The sequence below is a fragment of the Mustela lutreola genome, chromosome 6, assembly GCF_030435805.1.
Source record: "Mustela lutreola isolate mMusLut2 chromosome 6, mMusLut2.pri, whole genome shotgun sequence".
Taxonomy (NCBI): Eukaryota; Metazoa; Chordata; class Mammalia; order Carnivora; family Mustelidae; genus Mustela; species Mustela lutreola.
The window spans coordinates 122,296,999-122,312,244 of NC_081295.1; positions in this window are offsets into that span (position 1 = coordinate 122,296,999).

Genomic DNA, 15,246 nt, shown 5'->3' on the forward strand with positions numbered 1-15,246 from the left:
CATATTACTGAGGGGAGTGGGTGGGGAGGGGTTGCAAGGTGCCAGCTTTTGCTTTGTCCTCAGCCTGTCTCCTGCTCCCTGATCAAGGTCATGATCTCAACGTTCTAGGATAGAGCCCTGCATCTGGATTTCTGCTCAGTGAAAGGGTCCATAGACAAAAGGATGAGACTGATACAAAGCGAAGGTCAAGCAAAGCTTTATTTCACGCCAAGCATAGAGAATCAAACTGACCGCCCAGGGCCGTCTCTTGCAAAGAGGCGACCCCTCCCAGTCTCACAGACTAACTTTCATAGAGTAAAGGCCATGTGGTTGAGCCTAGCCACACACAGGTGGCCAACTGAATTACATTCTACCCCATGATAGTCTTCTAATTCAGCCTATGGCCTTGGCTAGAATTGGTGCCTTTGTCTGGTGCCTGATAGGCGGGCTCACACTCCTTGGCAGGTAATACGTGCGCTTTCCCTTGATTGAACGTTTCCACCTGGCCTGGCTCATCCTTGGCAAGTAGGGAGGTAATACATGCGCTTTTACTGATTGGACGTTTCCACCTGGCCAGAGACATCCTTGTATGTGGGCTCCGCTATCAGGGGCTGGTCAGTCATATTTCACCAGTTCTGTTTCTAAGCGCTTTTCTCTTGGCGGGAAGGGGGAGGTTCAATCTAAGTTTACTGCATAAACAACAAAATGGCTCGCTCTAAGTAGGCCCTTACACTCAGCAGGGAGCCTGCTAACCCACTCTTACAGTGCAAGGTGCCAGCTCTCTCTCTGCCTCCTGTTCTGCCTACTTGTAAACTCTCTCTCTCTCTCTGTGTCTAATGAAAAAATAAAATCTTTAAAAAAAAACCACATTGAGATACTACCTTATATCAGTTAGGATGGCAAAGATTAACAAGGCACGAAACAACAAATCTTGGAGAGGATGTGGAGAAAGGAGAACCCTCTGAGACTGTAGGTGGGAATGCAAGTTGGAAAAGCCACTTGGGAAAATAATGTGCCAATTAATGAATTAATAACAAAATAAGTGGTTAGATACCAATAGATTGAGGGAACAAGAAATGAGGGGAAATTCATTTTCATACTTTTCATAGTGAAATTCACATTTTTTACTTTATAAGACATACACTCCTCATTAGAGAACTGTCGTGCTCCTCTGCCCTTATTTTGCAGTTCTGGGATTCTTCTTATGCTATTCTTCAAATAGCAGTTGGGGATCTCCAGAATCTGTCCAGAGCCCGGGCCTCCACCAATAGCCATCTATCCTGATGGAGACACCAGCAGAGATCCAGGGGCTCTCACCCACACCAGGGACACACAGGGAGGGGGAGGGGACACACTCACCTGCAGAGGCCCCAGCAAGCAGCTGGAAGAGGAGAAGCAGGGAGGGGAGATGGGAGACCAAAGAGCCCCTGCAGCAATCCTCCATTTCCTCAGAGCTGGGGAGACACAGGGCAGGGGGCAGGTGACACATCCAGAGAGGAAGCAGGGCCATCTCAGAGCTCTGGGCCTCAGAGCAGATAGCAGGGCTCAGGGCTGGCAATAGTCCCCAGCAAGAGCACAGCCTTTCCTACTGTTCAGTATGCTGATAAAGTGGGGGCACCACAACCGTAATGCCAAGAAAGCCCACCCAGCCCTTTGGAAACATTCCCAGCCTGCTCTGCCCACAGGACCAGACCCTTCCCACCTCAGCACAGCGGCCTCCTTCATGTCTGCATGAGTCACAGGACACCTCGGAGGCACAGGGTCACAGGGCCCAGACACAGGCCCCTCCCCATGAATGACATGCCAGCTTCTGCATGCTTTTCTTCTCCTGATCCCTCAATATGACCAGGGAATCACTGAGAAGTATAAGAGTCAGATTACATTCTCCTAAAGGACACTGTGGATCCCACCACATACACCCTGTCCTGCAGCTCCCTAGCATTTTCCTGCTTGGGACCAATGACCTGGCCTTGCTCCCAGCAAAGTCTCTCTCAGCCTGTGTTCACTTTGGATTGTTCTGAATGATCTGCTACATTTGTTTTAATGAAACAAAGACTGACCCATCAATGCATGCAAGTTTCTGCCTAGATATCTGGTCGGACATATTAAAACTTTGGGTAACCCCAGGACTTCTAGATATACCTGAACACATCAATGCTTTTATCGCCAAATGTGCATTTCTGCCAATATCCACTTAGAGTCAGGAGTATTGGGAAAACCCATCTTAAATGAAAAAACAGAAGTGACTCTTAATCTCACAAAACTAACTGAGGGCTGCTGGGGAAGGGGGTTCTGGAGACGGGGGCGGGGTTATGGATATTGGGGAGGGTATGTGCTATGGTGAGTGCTGTGAAGTGTGTAAACCTGGCGACTCACAGACCTGTACCCCTGGGGATAAAAATGCATTATATGTTTATTAAAAAATAATTTTAAAATTTAATAAAATTTTTAAAAAATCCTTTTATTTCAACATTAGTCCTGACCATACATAAAATTCTTTCCCAATGATTTCCTTTCATAATCCTTCTATAGCTTTTTTTTTTTTTTTCCCTTATTCAGCTTTGGCCTAAGCTTTTCTCTCTAAACTACAAGTTTTATTTTAGGACAAAATTACCTCCCCCACCTCAACAAAATAAATTCCCATTCCTTATATCTTTCTCATCAAAAGCACATTTTTCCCCCTGCAAAGTTGCTTTCATTATCTCCGTCAGTCTTTTTTTTTTTTTTTTAAGATTTTATTTATTTACTTGGCAGACAGAGATGACAAGTAGGCAGAAAGACAGGCAGAGAGAGATGGGGAAGCAGGCTCCCTGCTGAGCAGAGAGCCCATGTGGGGCTGGATCCCAGAACCCTGGGATCATGACCTGAGCCGAAGGCAGAGGCTTAACCCACTGAGCCACCCAGGTGCTCCTATCTCCATCAGTCTTAATTACATTTAGCAGAATTTTAACACTTAGAAACCTTAGTGTCTAATGAAAACTAAGTAGTAACCAGTTGTGAACTGTGTGTTACACTGGAATTCTTTAGACCTGAAATTTATTGATACATTTTCTACTTTGTAAAAATGTGTTTTTCTATGGTACAGTCTTTTGATAAAGCATCAAGTATGTTTACCGATACACCCATGTGTCGCTCTCGCCAGCAAGAATGACCCGGAGACAAGGAGTGACAAGCTTGCGAATCTTTATTGTTCTCTCCTTACCCGGATCTTTACCCCTATTTGTATCCCCTCCCCTCCCATCAGCAGACTGGACATGTGAAAGGAAGCCTGATAGCATGATAAAAAGCACGCAGCGACCTAGGGCTTCCTGTTCTGGGCATAGCCAATCATCTTTCAGGTGGTGTGCAAGTCCTCTGTTTAGCCGCAGGCGCAAGCGCCATGTTGTCTGCTATGTACATAGCTGCCCCCGACAGGAGGGAGGTACTCAGTCCCGGAAAAGGGTTTTTTCCTGTTATGGAAGATCAGAACCAGCAGAGGTATCATCAGCCCTTAGACTTTAAACTGGTAAAACAGCTTAAAGAGGCGTTTATGCAATACGGGCCACAGGCTGCTTTCACAATTTCCCTGGCAGAAGCTGTGGGGAGCCTTTACCTCACTCCTGAAGATTGGGGAAATTTAGCTAAAGCTGTACTATCAGGGGGACAGTATTTGGAATGGAAAATACAAAATCAATCCTTGTAAATTCCAATGATGACTGGGCTATTTTAGTGACTTCTTACCCTGTAAAGTTTGATAATCACTATCCCTCTCATCCTCTAATTGACTTCTGTAAAGAAACATATTTCATATGGCCAAAGGTATGTCGCTTAGAACCTTTAGCAGGAGCTACCACTGTTTTCACTGATGGTAGCAAAGCTGGAACGGGTGCATATGTTATAGATGGACAAGTAACACCTGTGGTGGTACCGGCAGACACAGCACAAAGGACAGAATTGCTGGTAATTACTGTGGTCCTACAGTCATTTGCAGACACACCCCTCAACATAATATCAGACAGTAAATATGCAGTCGCTGTTACTCGCTCAATAGAAACAGCTATTATTTCTCCATCTCAGTCTTCCATTTCCTTATTATTATCAGACCTAAGAAATGTCATAAGAGCCCGATACGCACCCTTTTATATTGGCCATGTTAGAGCTCATTCGGGGCTGCCCGGACCTTTGACAGAAGGTAACAACTTGGAAGATGCAAATGCTAAGTTTGATCTCTGTTGTACTATAGAAGAAGCAAAGAGCTATCATCGAAAATGGCACGTGAACGCTGATACCTTGAAAATGCGTTTTAACATATCCAGAGCAAACGCGCGGGAGATTGTGCGAAGTTGTGGTAATTGTTCTGTACATCTTCCAATGCCCTCATGGGGTGTTAACCCTAAAGGCCTGCTCCCCAGTCATTTGTGGCAGATGGATGTGACACATGTTCCATCCTTTGGACTTCAGACATACCTGCATCTGTCCATAGATACTTGCTCAGGAATAGTAACGGCCACACCACTAAGAGGAGAAAATGTTAAAAATGTAATAACCCATTGTATACGAAGCTTTGCATGCTGGGGTGTACCTAAAAGTTTAAAAACAGATAATGGGCCTGCTTATACATCTAAAACATTCAAGAGCTTTTTAGCCTGCTATGGTATTCAACATAGCACAGGAATCCCTTATAATCCACAAGAGCAAGGAATAGTGGAGAGAGCCCACTTAACCTTCAAGACCACATTACAAAAAATAAAAAGAGGGGGAGTAGGGGAAGAATACACCACCCCCAGAGATCTCACCAATTTAGTAACATTTATTTTAAATTTTCTGACGCTAGATACGGATGGCCTGTCCGCCACAGAAAGGCACTGGGGCCAGCATAAGCAGTCACAGATGATGGTTAAATGGAAAGATATCCTTACCGGGATATGGAAAGGCCCGGACCCGGTGCTCCGGTCGCACCGAGGATCTCTCTGTGTTTTTCCACAGGATGCTGCAACTCCAGTGTGGGTTCCTGAGAGGCTCACGAGGATGGTGGCAATGGAGACTGTGGATGACGATGGTGATGATCCTGAGCCAGGACAGCACGATAGAGGCGAGCCAGTGACAGATGTGGGCGCTGGTGAAGGCCTGGCCTATCCCGATGCCACTGACAAATGAGTCGGAGATCCTCCCTCCTATCTTCGCCACCAATGCTACTACCGGCGTGCCTTGGGTGACAGGTGCTGGTTGTCTGAATGTTGGAACAGCTTGACAGGGGACTCTGCTTTGATAACAAGAATACCAACATACATTCCTATGCCGGTGTTGGTTAACACAGACGAGCTGCCTGTGTTGCTGCAACCTAGAAGGGACTTTGGAAGTGTCCCTAGCTTCTGTGGGAGACTGGGTAAAATTTTTCCAAAGCTCATTGTCCTTCTTGAAGGAATGGGCAGGCATAGGCGTATTTTGTGCCCTTATGGTGGGAGCGTCTATATTTATGCTAAGATACCTCTGCCGTCTAGGCCGCCAACAACGACATCAACGAGAAATGATTGTACAAGCTATGATGGCCCTCGAGGCTGGTACCCCCCCAAATATGGCTCAGCATGCTGGACCGGTAGTCAAAGACAGGTAAGACTGGTCCCACATCCATAGCAACCTAAGACAGGGGCTCCTCGACCAGGGGGACGGGTAAGCATGGAAGGTGAGGATCGGCAACCTAAGACAGGCACGATCCCTGCAATATATATAAAAGAAAAGGGGGAGCTGTTGGGGGCAGCTATGTACATAGTAGACAACATGGCGCTTGCGCCTGCGGCCAAACAGAGGACTTGCGCACCACCCGAAAGATGATTGGCTGTGCCCAGAACAGGTAGCCCGAGGACACTGCGTGCTTTTTATCATGCTATCAGGCTTCCTTTCACATGTCCAGTCTGCTGATGGGAGGAGGGGGATACAAATAGGGGTAAAGATCCGGGTAAGGAGAGAACAATAAAGATCGCAAGCTTGTCACTCCGTGTCTCCGGGTCGAAAAGGTATTTGAAATATCTCACCAAAAAGTATTTGAGGAATAGCCGTCTACGTGACTGTGTGAACATAATTGCTAACAGCAAAGAGAGTTGCTAATTTTATTACCTTCCAGATTAACCAAGGTGAGGAAGGGGAAGATTAAAACTCATTTATCTGGAATATTTCATAGGCGTTCTTATAAAATTTGGGAAACAAAATGGTAGTTTTCCATGTGTCTCTGCAGTGTGGGTTAACCAGAAAATTGGACATTGTAGTAATAGAACTTTATTCAGGAAAAATTAAAAAAAAAAAGAAAATTAAAAAAGGAGAGAACTTGACTCGGGCTGCCATTCTCTTATTTGTGATTACACCTTATTTTTCCAACTTGAAAATTTTATTGTGGTAATAATACCAAAATATTAGTAGAGTCTTTCTAGAGAATTGCTAGCAATTTGACCTTGATCAGATGGATATTAGGTCCCCCCCCAAAAATGGGTACCCCAATAATGGGTCCGTGATTAAAGGAGCGAGATGATACAAAGCAAAAGTCAAGCAAAGCTTTATTTCGTGCCAAGCATCAAGAATCAAACTGACCCTCAGACTGGTCGGGGCTGCCCCTTACAGAGGGGACAACCCCTCCCTGCTTTCCAGACTAACTTTCATAGAGTAAAGGCCATGTGGTTGGGCCTGGCCACACACAGGTGGCTAATTGAATTACAATTCATCCCACAATAGCCATGGAAACTAGCCATCACCTTGTTAGCTAGGAGACAGTATGCGCTCCTACTGATTGAATACCTCTACCTGGCCTGACCCACTTTTGTACTTGGACTTTCTTACCTGGGACTGGTTTCCAGAACTTGTTTTTAAGTAAGTTGCAGGGGGGGGGGGGCAAAGTCAATTGAAGTTTTACAACAAAATGGCAGTTCAACCTGGGTGGGGCTGCTCTGGCTGAATAGGCCCTTACAGATAAGGGTGTGCAGCTGCATGCTCTGTAGTTAGTCACTTATTTACTTTAAAAAGTGAGTTTCATCTGGTGTTTTTCTCAGAGAATCAGTTATACAGCCATGGCGAATCCTAATTGACTGAAAGCAAAAGCAGTGACTTCTTTGAGGTTCTCTTCTTGCAGGAAATTGCAGGGTTGATAAAAATTCAGGGTTCTGGGGCACTTCAATTTTTTATTACAATTTACTCGATGTACACAATTATTATGTATGCTAAACCTTTTTCTTCCTGTGGAAATAAAGTGTTGTTTTGTGATGCTGTATATTCTACTACCCTCCAGAAAAGACTCTGAAGAGCAGTTGTAGAAGTGCCTGGTGTGGGACCGGCAGTTGCTGTGGTGAATGAATATGGCCAAGGCAGGACACAGGAAATAAGGACTTTATGGAATGCACTGCAAGGGAGCAGTGGGCAGGACAGCAGAAGAGATACTGTCCGCCAGGGGGCAGTGGTGGTGTAGCTACAGGGAACTCAGGGAGTGAGGAGGTATGGAAAGGTATGGATTTTTCCTTTTTAGGTACCTGTGCCCAGCCATAAGTAGTCCATTGGTCAGAAGCTAGGGCGACCTCCTGTTTCCAGATCGGTTTCCTGATGTGCCTGTTTGTCCTCAGCCTGGCAGTCTCCGCGGGCCTTTCTTCCTTACTCAGAGTTCCAGGGCTCAAGCCTGCTGCCTCAAGGCGCCCTCTACACCAGGTTTTAAAGTACGTGAAAGTGCACAAAAATGAATTTATAAATAATTACTGTTTGTACAATTCTTCACAACAAACTGTTGCTTTAGCTCCCAGCAGGGGAGCTGGAGATAAGCAATAATAGAGCTTCCAGCGTGGACATCTGTGCAACTTTCGGGGATCCACTGGAGACTTTGACGGGGGATGGAAAGTGAAGGAGAAATGATTGAGAGACAGTTCATGCTGAGGAGATGGAAACAAAATGTGGACATGTCCAGGAAATAGTATCTTCTGTGCCAGTTAGGCCATGGATTGATTTAATGTTAAGTCTTTCTACAAACAGACATTAAGTTGGACCAGACAGAAAGTGGGATTTTGTCGCCTGTGTTACCTGAAAAGGTATTGACTTGTAAAGATGTCATTGCTGCTAACCGAAAAACAAGAGTACTTGAGAATGACTTTGAAAAGAGACCCTGAGACCTTATGGTGCCCTTTTAAAATCTAACCATTGCACAAACACCTGCCTTGTATTAAAACTAAAGAGTATAAACTAATGTTTTTTTTTAAGAGCTTGCCTACAGCTAATTTGCACACCTGAAATTCTTGGCCTCTGTTAATAGCATACCTGGAAATGAAAAGTTTGAGTTCTCCCTTTGCTTCAATTTAATATTTGGCGCTCCTTGGATTGAATTTAATATGTTAAATGTTTTCACTTTGATTTGTGGTAGAAGCTTTAGCATTTTCTACTTCTATGCAAATTTCTTACAGCAGAATTATTTGCATGTTTTTCTGCCTTCACAGAAGGCAAAGTTTCTTTTCTTTCCTTTTCTTTTAGTTTTTTTTTATAACAAAGTAGTCATTCAATTATTTATTCACGTCCTCCACACTAGATGTGGACCCGTGTTTATGTATTTCTCATTCATCATTATATTCCCAGCACTAGGTCAGTGTCTGGATTATAGTCACCACTCAAGAATATCTGTTGATTGAGAGATAAACAAACTTCATAAGCACAGAGAAAAATTTGGTGGTTGTCAGAAGGGAGAAGGTGAGAGGAATGTGTAAAATAGGAGAAGGGGATTAACATTTTAGGATAGAAGCAGATTTCTTAAACAGGACACAAAAAGCATCAACCATAAAAAAAGACTGATGAGGTGGACAACATTGAAATTAAAAGCTTCTGTTCATAAAAAAAAAAAAAAAAAACACATTAAGACAATGAAGAGGCCAGGCCAGACTGGGAGATGATGGTTGTAATACATACAACTGGCAAAGGACTCACATCCAGATATATAAAGAATGATCCAAATCAGTGAGAAATAAAGATTGGCAAACCAAACTTAAAAAAATGGCCAAGAGGCTAGAAAGTACTAATGAGGGCAGCAGAAAAGCCTACTGACAAGTAGACAAATGCTCCACCTCCTTTTTAGGGAAACATACTAGAAGCATGAGGAGATGGCCCTGAGCACCACCAGAGTGGTCAAAACTGCAAAGCTGACCAGGATGTGAAGCAGCTTTCTGAAGCCTTGATGGTGTGTGAATGGAAGAACATTTCTGAGCACTGCCTGCATTTGCTGCACAGCTAAACACTGGCATACCCAGTGATTCCAGAACTAGGCGTGCCCCCAGAAAATGCATTCACATGTGCACCAGAAGACACATACAAGAATCCTGCAATAGCATTATTCATAATTCCATTTGTATGAAACTTAAAAATCAAGAAATACTAATCAGGACAGTGATGACTTTGGGGGAGAAGTAGTGTACTTCAAAGGTACTTGGTCTAGATGGTGGTCACCAAGGTGTGTTTATTTTGTGATAATTCAGTAAGCTGTAAAACTTGTGACTTGTATACATTTATATATGTGTGTTATATTTCAATAAAATGTTAAGAAAAGTTTTAAATACTAATTGAATAATGAATGGATTAACAAATGAATATTAAGCAAGGTTTCTTTCTGATTTAACTGGGCATCAGCTGGACTTTGGCACTGTCCCTTACCATGATTAGTGAGGTTGTTAGTAAGTGCATGACCTGGGTTTGTAAATTGTACTTGTTTGTTGCATTGATGTTTGCCTATAGTGATTCTTCGTTTGTTTGTAAAATATTAACCTTGGGCTGAAATTAGCAGATACATTTTTTGCAAACTACTCCTAGATTTTAAAGCTTAAAAAAAATTGAAATGTATGGTTTTTTAATGTCTTCTTGAGCTCTCATGATTGAGTTTTGATCACATTTTAGAGTAGGTAACACATGGTTTAAAAAAAGACAAAAGAAAGAAGATTCCCATTCTTAAAGCTCATCAGCTCAGACAGAGGAGCAGATGTCCATTTCAGGCCAGAGAAGATAGGGAATGTCCTTGAAACAAAAGGAGTTTTGGCACCTGCATGGGAATATTCTTTCAGGGCCCTGTTCTGAGGTAGACTAACCAATAATTGGCTCCAATTATCATAACCATTAACCAGTAAATGAATGAGGAAGAAGGCCCCACATATAAGAAAAATAACCTGGGTCTATTAAGAGGAAGAACAATGAAAGAGTCAGTGTCCCCTTTATTAGCGTCATCTGGCAAACTGTGTTTATTAGGCAGAATACGCTTATTTAGATATCATCATCCAACATGTCAGAAGGGGGACTATTAGCCCCGTGAGTGGCCAAACATATTCTGTCAAGGTCAGAATCCTGATTTAGGGTCAGGAAGGCCTCGACATAGGGTACCTCAGTCAATTTGCCCTTTTTCCTGCAGAACAGATCTAAATGGTAGATTATACTGAAACTCAGCATCTCATGAATTGGCCATTTTTCCTCATCTAATAAGGAGTACGAAGGCCATGAACGGTTACAGAGAAAATCAGTTTTGTCTTTCTTAAATCTTGTGATCTGAAATGATGCTAGTGGGTTAAAAGACATCCCAAGGGAGAGACCTTGGGGACTGAAGAAGATCCCATGTTCCTAGAGAAGCAGAGAAGGTCCATTAACAAGAAAATACCCCATACTCCCCTGTAACATCCTATGCAAGATATATGTCAGAGGTTCCCAGTGTCAAAGTGACTAGAACAAAACTGCTGTGAACACTTACAGACTTGTAGGAGGGATGCTGTTGCCCCCCACCTCCCCATAGCATTCTAGACTACAAATTGATGCTGGTGAATTCACTGAAATACCATGACATGCCATGAAGAACCTGCCATTTTTAACCTATGGAAAACAATAGATGTTTTATGAGGAAAAATTACCCAACATTGTGATTCAAGCTGTGATTAGAGGACACTGATTAAAAATTGTAAAGATAGAAATCCATCATGGTCTAAGTAACATCCCAACGCATGTAGTCTTTACAGTCAACTTCCCTAGGTGTGGTCCAAAGTGGGTGAAGAGAATGGGAGATAGGCTCCCAGTTAGATGATAGGTACACTTTTGGAGAGCACAGAATAATGTTTAACTTGTTGAATCAGTGTATTGCCATCTGAAAAATAACATTGTCAATTACACTCATAAAAATGAGTCATAAAAAATTAAAATAAATTAAGTTTTACCTTATTAGAGGTTTTTAGGAAGTGGGTTTAATACTTTCTACCAACCGGTACATTAGAAATTCACAATTAAGGGCACCTGGGTGGTTCAGTTGGTTGAGCAACTGCCTTCTGCTCAGGTCATGATCCTGGAGTCCTGGGATCGAGCACTGTATCAGGCTCCTAGCTCCACAGGGAGTCTGCTTCTACTTCCTTTTTTTTTTTCCCACATTTTTCTTTTCTTTTTTTTATTTTTATTTTTATTTTTTTTCATTTATTTATTTTCAGCATAACTATCATTATTCTGCTTCTACTTCTGACCTTCTCCCCTCTCATGCTCTTTCTCACTGTCTCTCTGGCAAATAAATTAAAAAAAAAAATTAAAAAAAAAAGAAATTCACAGTTACTTTTACCTTACCATTGTTTTAAAGCCTAGTTTTTTGTCTGGAAGTGTTTTGAAAGCACTTGAAGGTATTATGTGCTATTATATTGTATGCTAACAGCTATTATATGGCTGTTAAAGTAAAGCTAAGTGCAATCTTAACACCCCACTAGATAATTTATATTTTAAGCGAGAAAAATCATTCATGGCCAGTGAATAGTGTTTGTTAAAAAATAGCTGGACTGTGAGCCTGAGTGTGTGGGTGGGGGGAATGAAGTTTGCTCTTTGGTGTCTTTCCTGCAATGTCTCCAGGTGTTTTTCCAGTGTCCTTCAGGAAAATCTTCCCTATGCTTTGTCATTCCTTCCCCTCCTCTTCCAACATGGGATCCAAGGGCCAGCATTCAAGGGAGATAAGCTTTCTGGCCCAATCATGGGGGGCCACTGTTGAATCCAAGGTCCCCTTCCTTCTCCTCTTTCATCCTGAGTTGTGTGGAGCTGGGGGCTGGGCTGGGCCTGAGGACTGGGGTGTGTGTCGGGGGCAGTGCTGGTGCAGCTCCAGCACTCCTACTTCTAGAAAGTTCCTGGAATAAGGATTATTACATGGTAGGGCTCATGTCTTCCTTCATCTCTGTTGCATGTGTGAGAATGAAGTGTCATAAAAACAACTTGTTTTGTTTTGTTTTGTTTTGTTTTCCCCTCTGTTCTTGTATAGAATTCCCCTAATGTCCCTCAGGCCTTGAAGAGTCTCCCTGTTAGGCAGGGAAAGTTGGTGGCACTGGGGAATGGACCTGGAGGCTAATATTGGTCCTTGTTCATTCATTATTTTTTCAATTAAGATGGGTTTTCTCAATATTCCTGACTCTAAGTGGATATTGGCAGAAATGCACATCTGGGGATAATAGCATGGGATGTGTTCAGGTATATGTAGATGTCATGGGTTTACACAGAGTCTTAATATGTCCAACCAGATATCTGGGCAGAAACTTGCATGCATTGATGGGTCAGTCTTTGTTTCATTAAAACAAATGTAGGAGATCATTTAGAACAATCAAAAGTGAACACAGGCTGAGACACTTTGCTGGGAGCAAGGCAGTGTCATTGCTCCTAAGCAGGAAAACGCTAGGGAGCAGCAGGACAGGGTGTGTGTGGTAGGATCCACAGTGTCTTCCCTGTTCCTCTTCCAGCTGCCTGCTGGGGGCTCTACAGGACAGTGCATCCCCTACCCCTCCCTGTGTCTCCCTGAGGTGGGTGAGAGCACCAGGGAGCTCTGCTGGTGTCTCTATCTGTCCTATTTTGGAGGCCCTGGCTCTAGAAAGATTCTTATGATCTTCCAACTGCTAGTAGTATCTAAATTTTAAGAAGATTTCCCAAATGTAAACAAGAACAAGGGACCATGATGCTTGTCTAATGAGGTTATGTTTTAGAAAATGAAAAATGTGAATTTCACCATGAAAAGTTTGAAAATAAATTTGCCCCAATTTCTTGTTTCCTGGCTTTGTTGGTATCCCAGCAGTAACTCTCCAATAAATTCAATGCACCCACAGCTATTTACAGGGTATGGAGTATGTGTTAGGAGCAGTCTATGTACAAAGCTGACAGAATCCCTATCTTCACAGAGTTTACATTCTGTCAGGAGACAGCAAACCACAATGCCATATAATCTACATGTATTAGAGAAGTGAGGAGCATGGGACAAAGAAGTAGAGCAGGTGGGACAGTTGTGGGGACAGGAGTTGCTGTGGGCAGGCAGTGGTGCTCCATAAGGTGACCAGTGTAGGCAGTGAGGTAGGAACACAGATGTGGAGGAGGTGGGGTACCAGCCTGTGAGGATCCCAATGGAAAGAGTGTCTCCACAGGGAAGAAAATCCTGGGTAGAGTTGGCAGAGTGCTTGGATGATCAAGGAGCAGAGGAGGCAAGTATTGGCTGGAGCAGACTGAATGAGAAGGAGAGAAGCAGGAGTAGAGAGTCAGAGAGCTCTGTGAGGTCTTCCTCTTGGGATTTCAGACCATGTGGGGAACTAGGGAGCCATTGCAGGGCTTTGAGTCAAGTAAGGACATGGTTTTACCTATAGGTTAAAAGGGTCACACACATGGGGTTGCAGAGAGCATAGTCCCAGGGAGACTAGGCACTGTCATCCCCCAGGTGAGACCGATAACTCAGCCACATTTGAGTAGCACAGGAGGTGATAAATTGCTCTTCAGAGGTCCAGAAGGGCTGGTCCTACAGAAGATTGTTTCATGGCTTGTCCACCCCTCCTCAGAAGGCCAAGGGCTGTCAGGGGTGGTGGTGGAGGGAACCTTCTGCTGTAGCTAGTACTGATTTGCTGCCTATCACCTACAGAATAGGGGAAGATTTTAATGGAAGCAGCTGTGGGCTCCAGTTTTCATTGCACATGGAATTCAGTAGAGGAAAAACACATGTACAGAAATAATGAACTTGGGAGCAGGTGTGGGGAAGTTGCTGGGTGTGGACCCATGAGCAGAGAGTTCCCACCTAGGCAACAGTAGTGCTCTTTGGTGCATTTTCAGTCATGTACCAAGAGGAGGCAGGTTAGAGCTGTGGTTCCCAGAATGTGGTCCCTGGAACACCAGTATCAACACCCCCGCCATCTCCTTAGAAATGCACATTCTTGGACCCACTCCAGAACTACTGAAACAGGAGCTCTGAGGGTGGAGCCCAGCAGTCTGTGTTTCATAGGCATTGCTGGTGATTGTGATGCCTGTGGAAGTTTAGAACTATTGCGTTGGAGTCCTTCATGGAAGGACCTCCTGGAACCAGAAGCACAGGCTGCTGAGGAGTCTTGTTGACACCATTTCTGGGTCTCAAAATTGTAAGATGATCTTTCCCTGATTCAGAATGGTCAGAGCTGAGTCCCTGCCTGACACTTAACTCCTCCTACCTGGGACTCCCAACTGACAGTTTGTTCCCTGCCCCTGGCCTTTCTCACTCCTATGTCTGTGTCTACAACAGAGTTCATGGCCTCACTGGTGAAGACCTTCCTCACCAGGGAGGAGGCAATCTTGCACATCCATAATGTCCAGGCTATCAACAACAGGCTGTGTGCCTGCTTCTTTCGACAAGGAAACGTCTGTGAATCTGTCTGTTCGGAGGTGAAGGTGACAGATGGGCTGTTGACCTATATTAGGTCCTGCAGTATTAGAGTTAGGAGCCACCTCAGAGCCAAGTAAATCAGCCCCTTATTTTTCAGATAAAGGAAAGGAAGTCTTTCACTTATTCAGATTCAGTTATTCAGTATAAATATAGAGAACCCGTACTAAGTACCAGGTTCCCTTTTAGATACCTGGACACATCAGTGAACCAAAGAACGGTCTCTGCACTGCAGCATTTATATTCTAGAGGCAAAAAAACAGATGCATGGATGGGGGCTAAAGGATGTTAGATGTTAATGAGTAGGCATTTTGAAGAGTGGATATCTGAGGGTGAGAGTTCCAAGAAGAGGAACATGCATGTGAAACACTTGAGGAAGGAGGGTGGTTTCTGAGTCTGTGCACACACAGAGTCCACATAGTTGGTAAGAAAGGTGAATGGGAGGATGGGGAGAAGTGACAATCCTGGAATAAAGAGGTGTTCCTGGTCCATGGGCACAGAGAAGAGATTGATCATGAAAAGCTCATGAGGAGGTCACACTTGAGCAGGTACCTGAGTGAAGCACATAGTGTTCCAAATAGTCCTGCAGGTTGATGAACTGGACTGTGAGGGGCACAGAGAGCATG